A 14,635-nucleotide genomic window follows, 5' to 3' on the forward strand; every position below is an offset into this window, starting at 1 on the left:
ATGATTTGTGTGGATTGTCACCCTCTTATGAAGGGGTCCGTTTTCTGCCTGCAAAAGTTGTTCTTCAACAGGCAGCAAATGAAGCAGCAAAAATAAAATAAAATATAAAGGTTGTGCTTCAATGGTGTGGAATTCTGGGACCTTTAGATTTGATCTACTAAAGCTTTCTCTCTCTCTCTCTTGGGTATCAGCAAAGGTGTATGACACTCCAGGCTTCTAATTCATGGGCTAGTGGCTGTTCATTCTGCTACCTGCTGAGCTTCCATCATAATGATGAGTTCTAGTCTTCAAGAGTAGTATTTTACAGAGCAGCTAGATGCACAGAGGCAAACATACACACACACACACACACACACACACACAGAGAGAGAGAGAGAGAGAGAGAGAGAGAGAGAGAGAGAGAGAGAGAGAGAGAGAAAATAATAGCACCTATCGTACATTCAGATGCCAAATGCCAAAAGAGAATGATTGAGAAGCATGATGCATTATGAACATGGGCTATGGGGGATGACTGGAGTGTAGAGTTAAACACAACACTTTTATATAACAGAGGCAAGTGGGAAGAAAGAGGATGTTCCATTCTTTCACTCTGCCTTGTATGTTCATTCTTTTCTGGTCCAAGGGTATATATCTATGCAAAGCAAAAAAAAAAAAAACCTATTCGAAATCCTCATGATAGCTACTCTGAAACCTATGGGTTTTCAGCATCTGCGAACAATAATAATAATAATAATAATAATTTATTATTTATACCCCGCCCATCTGGCTGGGCCTCCCCAGCCACTCTGGGCGGCTTCCATAAAAACCAAAAATACAGTAAAATCACATGTTAAAAACTTCCCTGAACAGGGCTGCCTTAAGATGTCTTCTGAATGTTAGGTAGTTGTTTATCGCTTTGACATCTGCTGGAAGGGCGTTCCACAGGGCGGGCGCCACTACCGAGAAGGCCCTCTGCCTGGTTCCCTGTAGCTTTGCTTCTCGCAATGAGGGAACCGCCAGAAGGCCCTCGATGCTGGACCTCAGCGTCCGGGCAGAATGATGGGGGTGGAGACGCTCCTTCAGGTATACTGGACCGAGGCCGTTTAGGGCTTTAAAGGTCAGCACCAACACTTTGAATTGTGCTCGGAAACGTACTGGGAGCCAATGCAGGTCTTTCAAGACCGGTGTTATATGGTCTCGGCGGCCGCCCCCAGTCACCAGTCTAGCTGCCGCATTCTGGATTAATTGTAGTTTCCGAGTCACCTTCAAATGTAGCCCCACGTAGAGTGCATTGTAGTAGTCCAAGCGGGAGATAACCAGAGCATGCACCACTCTGGCGAGACAGTCCGCAGGCAGATAGGGTCTCAGCCTACGTACCAGATGGAGCTGGTAAACAGCTGCCCTGGACACAGATTTGACAAGTTGCTTTGCTGTGGTCTGTTTCTAAAGTAAGGCAACTATTCCTAAACGGGCAGCCAGCCTAAAATCACACAAGAGCAAATAATCATTGCCTTCTATTTACCACGTTTCAAGGCATCTTTAAATACCCTTTTCTATTTCTTCATTGAAAAGACTTATATGCTGCCTTTTCTATGACCAAGGCAGTTACTTTTTAAAACAACAACACGAAAACAGCTAAAAACACGATCACATTAAAACTATGAACAGAAGATAGAAATATCAGTGCAGTACCATTATACTGCAAACAGAACAATTCACAAGCAACTCTGGAAACCCTCCAGAACAGCACGAGGAGGGAGGGGCTAGGGAATCCTTCTGTCTGGCAAGCAGAAATGCTATAGATTGCTATAGGGTTATGTTGGATTCTTCCCCCTTTGCACAATTTGGTTTTGATCCGATTATGGGAAACAGAAAGAGAGAAAGACAGACAGACAGACAGACAGACAGACAGACAGACAGACAGAGAGACTTTCCCCTATGTCAAAGCCAGTACTGATACCAATACATAAAGGTAAAGGTAAAGGGACCCCTGACCATTAGGTCCAGTCGTGGCCAACTCTGGGGTTGTGGCACTCATCTCGCTTTATTGGCTGAATATTACCTTCCCGCCGGAGCAGTACCTATTCATCTACTTGCACTTTGACGTGCTTTCCAACTGCTAGGTTGGCAGGAGCTGGGACCAAGCAGCAGGAGCTCATCCCGTCATGGGGATTCGAACCACCGACCTTCTGATCGGCAAGTCCTAGGCTCTGTGGTTTAACCCACAGCGCCACCCGCATCCCGGATACCAATACATAGCCAGCCGCAAACTTGAATTAGATTTGTTGTTGTTGTTTAGTTGTTTAGTCGTGTCCGACTCTTCGTGACTCTTTCCCAACATCAGTGTCTTTTCCAGGGAGTCTTCTCTTCTCATGAGGTGGCTAAAGTATTGGAGCCTCAGCTTCATGATCTGTCCTTCCAGTGAGCACTCAGGGCTGATTTCCTTAAGAATGGATAGGTTTGATCTTCTTGCAGTCCATGGGACTCTCAAGAGTCATATCTATTTATTATTTGCCATATCTATTTATTATTTATTTCATGAAACTGATACACCACTTGATTTAAAGAAAAAACTTCAATGTGGTTTATAAAAAGAATAGCATAAAATTATCAGCAAAAACTGTTTAAAACAATCTAATGCAAATGATGCCTGCTATTCGACTCCTGTTGGGAGCCTTTGGAGTCCCTCCAGCAAGCATGTGGAGGGACAACAGTCAGTGCCTTCCTGCAAGAGGGCCCTTTCCTTGGGATGCTTTAGCTGAGATTCCTGCATTGCAGGGGGTGGACTAGATGACTCTCATGGTACCTTCCAAATCTACAGTTCTTTCCTTCTATTTTTAACTGGAACAAGAGAGTTTAAAGGAACACAGGGGGCAGGGGAGATGTTAGAAAAAATAGACTGGCGGTATCCTTCACAGAAACCCAAGAAGGCAGGCTCCAAGTGAAAAGATAGGCCTTTATTAAAATACAGATGTGCATAGGGACAGCCTCAAAAATAAGGAGGCTGCTTTCTTCTAGGGTCCAAAACTGGGGCTGGTTTGTTGGCAGTCCCTTCAGGGCCACTATTTTGACAGGTGGAAGGATAATCTGAAACATTCAGTCTCTGCTGGATCTCTAATCATGGTAGTGGACCAGAATATGGCAGTGGAAACTCAGCTTTTTGCATCTCTGTGTTTTTCCCACAAGAGGACAGGTAAGTTTTCGTGTTCTGATGCTGTCACTACTTTCTACCTTTTGTATTTTTCCAATCTCGCTCATCTCATGCTGTCGCAAGATTGCAATATCTGTTGTTTTGAATGTGAACTTCTCTCTCCTAGTTTTTGTTGTTTTTTAAGCCTCTCCATAGCTAAGTTGCACCAGAGCAGGCAGTGCCAGCTTCCACAAATCCCCAGTCAAAAATCCACCTGATATTTCCCCATGCAGCAATTCTCTGCCTCTAGCCTCTTCTCTCTATTACTGAAGTAGTAACTAAATGTATGGTCCAGGCAACATGGAGTGGTTAGCCTGTGGCAGCTAATCATTTGAGCCTTTTATATTTCTGTATTGAACCACTAAGACTTTTTACTTCTTGTTAAGCCATTTTTGTTAATAAATATTCTCATTATAACTGCAGCGTGACTATTGCTAATTCCCTAAAGAAAGCACACTTATATTGTAACCGCAAAATTCCCTTATGCAAGTGAAGTAATTGGGCCCAATGCAATAATGTCTGTGATGTACTATCATTTCCAGTAAAAAATCCAAAAGTAGTATTGCTAATTCCCCAAATTAGCGTGTTCCATGAATACATGCATAAGATCAGGATGCATGGGCATATGTGCACCTGCATGCAAGAGGATTTGGTAACATTGAAAAATGTTGCTTCCAGCAAACAATTTTCATCAAGAGCATGGCAGGGGAAGGAAGGGTTTACTCTTCTTCTCAAAACCCTGCAGTCCACTGGTGGTTGGACCCTCTGTAGCAGCTATTTTTTTGTGTGGGCGTGGTGTGGGTGTGTGGTGTGGGTATTAGAACATGTATATTAATTGTATTCACACAATAAACATAATGTATAATTTGGCCCTTAGATTATTTGTCACTATTAAAGGTAAAGGGACCCCTGACCATTAGGTGCAGTTGCAGACGACTCTGGGGTTGCGGCGCTCATCTCGCTTTACTGGCCAAGGAAGCCAGTGTACAGCTTCCGGGTCATGTGGCCAGCATGACTAAGCCGCTTCTGGCGAACCAGAGCAGTGCACGGAAACGCCGTTTACCTTCCCACCAGAGCGGTACCTATTTATCTACTTGCACTTTGACATACTTTCGAACTGCTAGGTTGGCAGGAGCAGGGACCCAGCAACGGGAGCTCACCCCGTTGTGGGGATTCGAACTGCCGACCTTCTGATCGGCAAGTCCTAGGCTCTGTGGTTTAAGCCACAGCGCCACCCACATTACGTAGTGTCTAAACAAGCATATGACTTTCCTTTCTTGTAAAACTATCTAGAATGTTTGTTTGATTGAGGAGAATTTCATCATTGGTCATTAGTTTGATACCACATGCTTTCTTTCTGCAATCCTATGTACTAATAGTGACTCATGTAGACAAAAATGCACTGTCCATGCACAAGAATGAAGTATCAGCAGACTTGTGGGATCTCTAAAGTTTACAGGGGAGGAAAAAGAAAAAACTCTTGGGGTAGCAAACCTTAAAAAATCAAACCATAAAACAGCCCAATGAGGACTACGGTTTGGGGAGATGCATTTAAAGGTGAACGCACCAAATTCACACTTTCTAAAACAAGAGGTTTTCCCTTTTCTCTGTCTTGAAACTTCCATCATTCATCTTCAGTGGATGCCCCAGGTCCTAGTATTATGAGCGAAGGAGAAACCCTTTTCCTTTTTACACTTTCCCCACATTGTGCACGTTGTTTAGGGTTCCATACCCTGTCAGCAAAACCTTAAATTTGGCCTGGCAACCCAGGCTACATGCTGTGCAGCTGCATTCTATACTAGCTGAAGCTTCCAGATCAAATGCAAGGGCAGCCCCACACAGAGCACATTGAAATAATCAAATCATGACATTTCCAATGCATGAACCTCTTGAGCCACACTACCCCTGTCCAGGAATGGCTGCATCTATCACACCAACTTGAGAGTGGTAAAAAGCACTCCTAATCACCAAGGCCACTGAATTAGCATGATGGATCAATGAGTATTCCCAGACTCCTGGGACCCAATGATAGATCAAGGAGTACCTGTTCAGAGGAAGTGCAACCCCATCCAAAACTGACCTATAAGAGACCTATCTCCCAAACCATAGAACCACCCACCCACAGGTCCACCATCTTACTAGGGTTCAGCTTCAGTTTACTGGCCCTTATCTAGGTCAACACTGCCTCTTGACATCACCCTTTCCTTTTACTATATATTTCCCTTTGAGGAAGCTAAAATGGTAGTTGTGCATATTTACAGCTGGGTATTACAGTACTATATGCACAAAAATTAAAGAAGTGTCCCTGTATAATGCAGTAACCATTTTGCTTGAGGCACCCCCTCACACACAGCACTAGCATGTATGGAAAACCAGCACTTGATAAATGTTGTTTATTGGGGTCAGAAATGAAACACGGGCATATCCAACTCTTCAAACAAGCACTGTAATGACTTGCTCCCAGTGTTCTGGGCGACATTGCCCTTTATTTCACGTCAGCTAATCTGCACACACTGTCCTTCCAACATTATCCTAAACTATTCTGCCAGTCCAAACAATCCATTTGCCATGGTTTGCAGCATCAAAATTCTTGAGTCTTCAAAACAAGTTGTTTGCATTAGGAGGAAGAGTTATGGAAGCAAGAGGCTGTGTATTGTATTTCTGTCTCACAAGCAGGTGCCCTGAGAAGCATCTATTTGTAGCAACACAATCCAGATGCCATAGCAGTGCTTCTTTACATGGGCAATTGTGTACATTCCCGTGAGTTTACTCTCACCCCCAGGAGGGGTCACCTCGCAAAGTTTTCTTGTCCTGGACGGGCTCCTCGATGCTAAGAAACTCATAACTAATTACTATGACTTCAATTCTTAACTGGACCAGCTGTGTCAAAGCAAGGAAGCCACAGTTCCCAAGTGTTGTAGGATCTATAATTTATCTTCCCTATAAAAAAGTCAATATTGGACAAAAGAATGACATTTAAAAAAATCATAAAATAAGTAGTGTGGTATTTACCCAACACGGTCTTTTCTTCTCATAGTTTTATATCACATGTTGAGCTCTGTTTATACACCTCTTATGCTTTTTGTGTGCGAGAGAGTCGGATTATTCTCTTCTCACTTTGGAAGACTTCTGGGCTAGAGATGAAACAAGACCACTGAGAAAAGAATGTGCCTACGAGAGAGCCTCTTAAGACACTGAATTTTTAATGCCGTAAAATGGGTTAGGAATCTAATTGTAATTTTTCTTAATTTTAAAATAGTGTTCTTAAGACACCCTGGTTGCTCAGGTTTGGGAGAAGGAATAATGAAAGTGTTTATTTCTTTATGTGCACACTCAGTGGCACTGTTTTTGTTTGCATATGGAAAGCCAAGTCTCGCAGCAACAACAGCGTCAGATGAAATAAGGAGAGCTCTTTTAATATTAGAACAGCAGCAGAAGTGAACTCTTCATCAAAGATTTAGGGACTGGTCCTGCAGCCTTTCTTCACAAGAAGAGTTTTTTGTTCTCTTAGAGTTGTTTTAGGTCTTACAACCCAAATTCAGATGTGATGCTTTTACGCTGGAAAGGGGTAACTCTGCAAGCATTTGGGTTTATTTAATTTATCATTATCAGACCAAGAGATCCACCCATTCTACCTTAATCCAGTATCCCATTTCCTATGGTGACCAGCCAGATTCCTTTGAGAAGCCCACCAGGAACTGAAACATTGTTATGGAAAATCCAAATTGGCTTTTGTTTTGGGGGGAAATAATATAAAACAAGACTATTTAAGTATCATAATTGAATTTTGAAAAAGATCCCAGTCAAATAAAGTTTGATAATCATTACTATGAATTTGGAAAGTAGGAGATGGTTGTAACCCAATGAACAAAGGAGGTAAATAATTATTTTAAAGCCTTAAGCTTTCCTAAGAAGCGGAAGAGAGTTGCATATAGTGTCAGTATATGGTTTTGTTATTATGTGGCATTGGATTTGGCCATACCTGAGCAGAATAAATAATGTCTTGTTCTAGCTCAGTTCCTGTTGCAGACATAGAATAAAATTATTTTTAGCTTCCTCTAAGTCCTCCATGACAGGGGACAAGAATAATTTGTTAACAACATACATGGGGCAATGCTGTGGCAAGGAGAGAATCAAGGTTCATACCAAAACCAGCACCCTAAATCTTAGTGTCAATTCAGTTTAATTGGGTTGTAGATTATGCTAGATGTTACTCGGCATCATCCCTGGAACTCTCTTTTTCTCTCAGGGTATTATTTTTGTGCCTAGATTGTGTGGTATTTTAATGGCCTGTTGCATTATTATTTTATTTGTCTTACCTATAAGACAAATGCAAAAGAGTGTTTAGTTTTTTAAAAATAAAAAAATGAATAAAACATATGGAGTTTGGAATCATTATCAACACCACAGGAGCCCTGTGGAAATTGCTGAGAACTTACTTTCCTAATTTGATAGCTAAAGACCTCCTTTTTCTGACACACATTAAGGATTTTGATTGATACCTTTTTATGGTTACTGGGTGATTGTCTGTTTGTCAAGTTGGTGAAAGCAAATGCAATCCGCTAACAACCGTGAATCAATACGGTGGTCAGTATTCACACATGTATTGCCGAGTTTTCTGATATTCGTTGCTACCCTAACCTGCTTTCCTGTTCTTTCCTACGCACTGCAAGTGACCTCTGTAAACAGACAAATTCCAGTTCACTTCCCTCCAGATTCAAGAGCGTGAGTCAGTGCCCTGAGGGAATAATGAGGAATTCATTGCTGTTGCTACAAAGAATGAAGTAGGAGAAACAATGCACATTTTCTCCTCAGAATGAGAGGAACAAATAGACAAGAAGAGTACCAGACTTGAGGATCATGGAATTGCAGTGGTAGCTAATTTGTAGTAGCTAATTTGAAAATGAGATCAGGGACTGCCTTCTGACTAGCGTGGAGTGGACCAGAATGAGACACCCACATAAAGAATGGAGTGATGTGAGTATGTGTATGTGTATGTGTAAAGGGGGGGGGGGAGAGCACTTTGTGCAAAATATTTCCCTGCATCTGCCATGTCAGCCCCTAGAATTGATTGTGACCTGGTTCATAAAGTTGTATGGTTGCATGGAGGTTTTGGCAGTGAAAACTATGGGCAATTATCCTGGTTCCAATTCACTACAGAATGCTTGAATACTCAAACTGGGAGGAGGTTGAGAGTGCACATGCCAGCTCTAACCTCAAGACCCCTGAATGCAGCACCCTCAACCTTCCCACGTGGACCAAAAAGCACTGAAGGGAGCTTTTAAGCATATTCAGTTGAACGTGCTTATAAGCCCACCTGCAGTTGGAAGGCAGGTAGAACTGGGCAGTCATACCACAAGGGCCCTGGAACATGGAAGATTTAAGTTTAAGAGAATGCTGCCAACATGTTGCACCTCTGACATGACAGTTAATTTAATAAATAGTAGTTAATTTTAATTTTTTTAATAATAATAATAATAATAATAATATATAGACGGCTTTGTCATTAATTCTACTCATATTGATCCAGAGCAGATTCCAAGGCATAGTTAGCAGAGTAAAAACTTAAAACACGTTGCATAGACCAGAGGCAATTAATATTTCATCCAGCAGAGCTTTACTGCGACTGAAGGCAAATAAGCATAATGGTCACAAATCCAATACATTTAGGATTAGCACGGTCCATAAGAAATCCAGTTGCAGCAGACTTAACTTAAACTTACAACAACTTATCATAAGACTAAAACCTGAAAACCTAGCATACTATATACAGAACACCACACCAGAAGGAAAGAGAGATAGAAAGTGAAACCCAGGCTCCTTGTGGCCTTATTCTTATAGTCAGCATGACCTTGACAGAAAGAGATAACAGGACCAGTGTAAGCCAGCTGTACGCAACTTCTCTGAAGGAATAACCCAAACATAATGAACCTTCTGCCCGTTTCTAGGCAGAATAGAAACTTAAGTGCCAGCTAGAAACTTCTAGCTTGCACCAGTTTCTTTCACACAGATAAGCTTCCAGAACCCTCTTGAATTAATTAGAATAGGAAAGATCTCTACACATCAGATCAATACTTTCTGTACCAAGAAATGCAAACTGACAGGCTTCCACACAGGGCATTTACTTTTTATGGGGCATCTGCATAATCTCATGATTAAAAAAACCACATTCTTTTCCCTTTCAGCTTCCATTTTACCTGAAAGTCAGAAAATTCAACTTCTCCAAATGTCCAATTTCTCCAGGTGTAGATGCCCTATCATGCAGCTGATCCACAGGTGGGGGCAGTTACGGTCTGTATAGATTGCTCAACTCATTTCCTTTTCTATGGCCTATATTACCTCTCTAGGAACCAACGTTATAGCTTTAACCCTTCATTTTCCAAACAGCATTGCCTTAATATCCATTTTTCTCCCCCTTCCTTGCACCCCCTCCCACACAATTACAGTGGGAAGACAGTCATGACTGGGAACACCTAGAAAGTGAAGTTTCTGGTGTGGGTGTGGGTGTTATGGTCATGGCATCAAAGTGAGGAGAACCAAGAAGGGAAAGCAAAGGAACAAATGAGAGAAAGGATTGGGGAGCATTTATCTTGTCAGTAGAAATAACTGGATTTATTTTGTGATTTTTTTAATCATTGCTTCTTTTTTTAAAAAAATCCCCAATAGAGTGCTTTCCCAGAAGTTCTGAAAAGACTTTTTCACATATGTGATCTTATCAATAGTTCCATGCAAGAAAAGACATTAGGTTCATAGTCAAGACAGTTTCCTTCATACGTTTGCTTAGATTCAGAAATGACATGAGCCTTATGAATAATGTAGTGTGTGCATATTGTCATCTTTGGATAATATCATCAAATACACCAAGAATCCCTCTAAATTATTGTTCGCTCAAATACCTCCCTCAGTCATGAGGCTGAATTAAATTGAAAGCACACAGCCAGGATCCAAACAAGGGTAAATTTAACAGCAGTCATAAACTCTGCTGAAATCTGGAATAATTGTATACCCATTATTAAACTGGCCCAGAGTCCCCATTTACAGAAACCGGGGGTCTTTCTGATCATGGAGTTTAGACCAGTCATCTGCTTAATCTGGTCTTAATCAATGTGGACTTTTTATTGTTACTTTTTAGAATCAAGATAATATTTGATCTGTGGGCAAGAGAAATGTGCTATAAATGCAGATATTTTCCCCTGTGTGCTCCATGGAAAATATACTATTATAGTAGGTCTTTTTAAATAAATAAAAATTAGTACTCATAACACAGTGCAAAACAAAAAACCTCACTCTATGGAATACATGGAATTTTAAAAAAAATGTGTTATCTCTTCCTTTTCTTAAAAAAACAGGTAATGGAGACAATTTACAATACAAAAACCAGGGACCGTGGAGAAGAGTTGCTGGGGTATACGGCGATCCAGTCTGTTATTATTGCAGAACAGTTTCCAATAGGGCATACCTCGGATCCTGTCACACCTGGGAAATACTCTGACGCTGTGGTTCATAAAGACTTATGACCATTTCATCTCTTGTTTGCCAATGTCTGTGGAAGTGTTTATCTAAATGGCTCAACATTTGCTCAAATCAGCAAATCACCACCATCATTAAATTGTTTTCTTCACTACTCTTTGCCATGAGGTCTTAGAGCAGGTTATCAGCTTAAAAGAGGGACGCGGGTGGCGCTGTGGGTAAAAGCCTCAGCGCCTAGGGCTTGCTGATCGAAAGGTTGGCGGTTCGAATCCCCGCGGCGGGGTGCGCTCCCGCTGCTCGGTCCCAGCGCCTGCCAACCTAGCAGTTCGAAAGCACCCCCGGGTGCAAGTAGATAAATAGGGACCGCTTACCAGCGGGAAGGTAAACGGCGTTCTGTGTGCTGCGCTGGCTCGCCAGATGCAGCTTTGTCGCGCTGGCCACGTGACCCAGAAGTGTCTTCGGACAGCGCTGGCCCCCGGCCTCTTGAGTGAGATGGGCGCACAACCCCAGAGTCTGTCAAGACTGGCCCGTATGGGCAGGGGTACCTTCACCTTCACATCAGCTTAAAAACTTTGGGGGGAAATCATAAGAAAGCTCAACAACTTCAATCCTAAAAAAAGTCAACAACTTTGGTCGGCCCTCGCAGCCCTTCACTTCATCAAATCTGGCCTTCTTTGAAAAAGGTTTGGACACCACTGGTTACTCCACAAACCTCTGAATGCAGAGGAATTAGCATGTGGGCACCTCCCTAAATTTAATCCCAAAGAGTGTCTGTAAGGAAGGAGGCAGTGTTTCAGATATTTGGAGCCTAAATAGTTTATGGCTTTAAATTCTTGAATTGGGTCTAGAAATGTTCTAGTAACCAGTTGATGTTAAATTGGAAGTGTCTCCTTGACTTCAGCTTATCATGTTACATTATTTTTGCTTGCTGAAGTAAAATATATTGCAAAACCACCCCTCCCACAGCAGCAGCGGCAAGACACACACACTGACTAAACAATACAGAAGACCTCTCCCCATATCAACCTGCCTGTACTTTAAGATCAACATAATGGGCTCTTCTATTGTTTTACTATTAGGGAGGCTCATTCAGGGACATAATGCAGAATAGACATTAAAAAGTTGAGCTGTTCAGGTTTGTATGAGTGGCTGGTGTTTTTTTTTTAAAAAAAGGTTTCTTTTTAAATTTATTTATTTAAATAATACAGCAAAAATAGAACATCAATAGAAAAAAAATGAAATGAAATTAAGGGGGGGGACACAGTTCAAAAACATTGAAAACAAATATACTTGTTGTATAGTACTCCCCCCACCCATCCACCCGCAGCTTCCCTCCACTACAATTCAACTTCTTTAAATCACTATCTCCGCATTTATCCTTGCCTTCTCCAAATGTATTGGTATTTGTACTTCTTTTATTGTATGAGTGGCTGTTTTAGTTTCCAGTCCACTGTATTTAGTTGCTACCATTTGCTACTGTTTTTATAAATCTCATATATATATATATATATATACATATATATATATATATATATATATATATATATACATACAGTGGTACCTCAGGTTAAGTACTTAATTTGTTCCAGAGGTCCGTTCTTAACCTGAAGCACCACGTTAGCTAATGGGGCCTCCTGCTGCTGCCGTGCCGCCGGAGTACGATTTCTGTCCTCATCCTGAAGCAAAGTTCTTAACCTGAAGCACTATTTCTGGGTTAGCGGAGTCTGTAACCTGAAGCGTATGTAACCTAATTTATTTTATGTTGTACCCCACTCTGGCATCAGTATGGAAGATAGACACATTTACAGATCTTTTGAATAAATAAACTGGTGAATTTCATTAAACATTATATGGGAAATGGGGCAGAGCAAGCTATACACAGAGATGCTGTTTTCTGCAGGAGGCTTGTGTCTGCTGTAACTTTTAGATCTATCCATACATCTTCCCCACCTCCTACCCCGCACCACGTCCACGCTAAGGCCTTGCAGTGATTGGATAGGAGTTTCCTTTGTACAAAGTCCACGTGCGACTAGTAGGCTCACTTGCAGGCACCTGACATCACCTGCCAGCTCCTGGTCCAGCATCAGTTCCACTGAAAGTGCAAGGGAGCCTGGCTTTTCCTTTGTGGAGAGATGAGGGTTGTCAGCCTTTCTTAGGATTCACTTTGGGGTCATCCTCGTTTCCGTGCAGAAGTATTCAGAGCTACAAATCACATGCTCAAGCCAAACCTCAGCTAGCGTTGCATGGGGCTTGCATAGGAGCAGTGTGTGACAGATTACGGACTACATATCAATTCATTTGTCAGCCGCTGATCTGAGCTTACACCAGTGGGGAAGGAAGAACAATTTGTGTCTCTCGCAGTTTTTGTGATGCAGAGCTGTTGGTACTAAGAAGCAGGATTAGAACATCACCTCATTTCTCACACAGTGCAGAACACACTAACAGCTGGCGGTCACTAGAGATCTTAGTCAGATTCAAATCACTAACCTAAAAGGTGAAAGCCTCCACATCCCATTACCAAATCCTAATACATCCCATCCCCCGGTCAATTAAGGGTTGATCATTACGAATTCCATGTTGGGTTAATTAATTACTATATCTGAACTCTGCCGTAGGATTTATTAGATCATCAGGGGCCTGCAATTTATTTTATTTAGTGCTGCATGAAACGGTTCTTTCAAAAAAATAAAAATAAATCCCTAACTAAAAATTTTAAGAACGCCGTGTGTTTTTTTCGTATACACAAACTGCTATGTAGACATTACATATATTATTGAAGCAATCCTTTGGGATTGGCAGGAACAGCAAGGCAGCAAGCTAACAAGCTGGCCCAGAGGATAAAGTACATGTGGACCACCACAGATACAAGCAGCGTGAAAGCCAGAGGGCCTGCAGAAACTATTGCCATGTTAATGAACCTCCACATATAATGTGAAAAGGTTTGTTTATAGAAAGGTGCAGGATGGGAGGTTATTTTCAAATCCTCTTGGAACGAACCAGATTTGCTTTTCAAAATACACAAATATTAGAAAAAGAAGCTCAATGTCCAGGAGGCAAATCAATCCATCATTACCTACCCCAAGCTCCCATATTGCAGCTTGAGTAGAAAAATACTGCAAAGGACATTTGCCCTAATGAGGGACCAGAAATTCTCCTCATGCGCAAAAGCTCATTCCTGAAAGCTGCCCTGCATGCCATGACTTACCCCAGTAGCCAACGAAGAAAATAAGATCTACATTTGCTTAGCAGCACATGTGAAGTAGTAAAGAATATAGCTTTTGAGTATGTGTAAACTGTATTTCTCTTACTTTTGAATAGAGATGGGGGAAATTGATTCAGTTTGCATTTAAAGGCAAATCCTTTACCAAATTTTAAGGCAAATCTATCAACTTTTCTGAATTTTGCAATGCATAGTAAATTGTGCATAAAAAAATGAATATATTTATGAACATAATATACAAACGTATTATTGGGGGGCTGCTTGCAAAAATGTGTACATTGATAAAAACTGTGTGCAATGTGTTTATGAGGTGAAATTCATACTAAAATCCTGATGTGTTTTCATAAGATTTAAACAAAAATCCCAAATTGTTGAAAAAATGCAGAGAACTGAATTTCAGATTGGAAAAATGAGAAACTGGGAGAACAGAAATTGACAGATCTTTCCATTCCTACTGCTGAGTGACCATTGCTTTCAAACCCCCCCCCCAATCTGGCATTAGGTAGTCCAGTAACAGGACATGGATCTAAGACATGTTTGATCACCACCCAACACTTTCTATTTTACACCCAAATGACAGGAAAAGCCACTCAGAACTACCCCCAAATCAGTGCGTCCAGAGCTACTACATGAACAACAGATATCTGATATCTAGGATGATTATGGAGAACAAAGGAAGCTGCTTTACCCAATCCCACCCTCGGTCCATCTAGTTCAGCATTGTCAATGCTGACTGGCAGTAGCTCTCTCACACTTCTCTCTTTCCCATCCCTAGC

At 41.5% G+C, this 14,635-nt stretch overlaps 2 long non-coding RNA genes across 4 annotated transcripts in view; one reads left to right on the forward strand and one right to left on the reverse strand.

The window, feature by feature from the left end:
• The window catches only part of LOC114600676 (uncharacterized), a 110,792-nt gene that overhangs the window by 75,637 nt on the left and 20,520 nt on the right, over window positions 1-14,635 (reverse strand). The gene's annotated exons all lie outside the window — the stretch shown is intronic.
• On the forward strand, window positions 7,892-10,793 carry LOC114600678 (uncharacterized). The gene is made up of 3 exons (XR_003707625.2): window positions 7,892-8,146; window positions 9,355-9,445; window positions 10,519-10,793. It is a non-coding gene; the product is annotated as an uncharacterized LOC114600678 (long non-coding RNA).

This window comes from Podarcis muralis, chromosome 8 (assembly GCF_964188315.1).
Source record: "Podarcis muralis chromosome 8, rPodMur119.hap1.1, whole genome shotgun sequence".
Classification (NCBI taxonomy): Eukaryota; Metazoa; Chordata; class Lepidosauria; order Squamata; family Lacertidae; genus Podarcis; species Podarcis muralis.